General features: G+C 41.2%; 1 protein-coding gene across 2 annotated transcripts in view; it reads left to right on the top strand.

The window, feature by feature from the left end:
- The window catches only part of SRP19 (signal recognition particle 19), a 14,769-nt gene that overhangs the window by 10,752 nt on the left and 3,028 nt on the right, over nt 1–989 (top strand). The gene's annotated exons all lie outside the window — the stretch shown is intronic.

The following is a 989-nucleotide window of genomic DNA, read 5'->3' as shown; positions in this document are numbered from 1 at the left end:
TCCTTTCAAGCTGATTACGGTCTTTATCTTGCATCTTTTCTGGAGCCTTTTGTCTGGCTGCTCTCTGTGGTGTCGATGTGACTATCGGGTGACTAAGTCTAGTGCACACCTACTTGTGGGGATTCCCTACCATTTGGGGTGTGGCTCGTTTACTGGCTTTCTGTTAGGACAGTGGTTCTCAACCTGTGCGTCATGACCCCTCTCGGGTTCAAATGACCCTTTCACAGAGGTCGCTGGATTCATAACAGTAGCAGAATTACAGTTATGAAGTAGCAACAAAAATAATTTTATGGTTGGAAGGTCACTACAACATGAGGTATTCAAGGGTGGCGGCATTCGGAAGGTTGAGAACCACTGTTGGGATAACCTGCTTGCTCATGTATAAGTGCTTCAAAAAATTCCATTATCTTTTAATTCCCTTAGCCACACACTTTTCGAACCCCTCTTGTAGTCTTCACGTTGTTCTCATTTTATGTAGCTCATCTTCAGGATCTTTCTGAGAAAAAATCTTCCTATTCCTGAAAATACCATCACTAACTGTTTGGCTGGGCTTAGAATTGACATTGGGAATCTGTCCTTTCCCACATGTTAAAAGGCATTGCGTTTTTGGTTTTCTGACTTCTTTTGTTGAAAATGCTTTTGTCCAAAGCATTCTGACTTATGGTAATCCTTTATGGCTTTATTGTTGTTTGTTTAAACTTAAAATTTGGTCACAGTATTCTCAAATATCACAATAGTGAACTTTGGGTCATTTGTCCATTGTTCTTGGTACCAAGTAGGCCCTTTCAACCTGGAACCTTATGCCCTGTAGTTCTGAGAGATTTTCTTGGAAATGTCACCAATTACTGGAACACGGGTATTGGACCTGCTGCACTAGCCCTGAAATTCTCTGCGCCACTTTTCTATCTATTTGCCCTTTTTCTTCTAACATTTTCACCATTTCTCAGCTTTATCTTCTATCCCTTCTTTGAACTTCTCTAAGTCCCCGT

The sequence above is a fragment of the Echinops telfairi genome, unplaced genomic scaffold (genome assembly GCF_000313985.2).
Source record: "Echinops telfairi isolate 266 unplaced genomic scaffold, ASM31398v2 ScPeMD7_7469;HRSCAF=8507_1, whole genome shotgun sequence".
Classification (NCBI taxonomy): domain Eukaryota; kingdom Metazoa; phylum Chordata; class Mammalia; order Afrosoricida; family Tenrecidae; genus Echinops; species Echinops telfairi.
The sequence above is the reverse complement of the archived record's forward strand: the minus strand, read 5'-3'. Positions and strand labels throughout refer to the sequence as shown.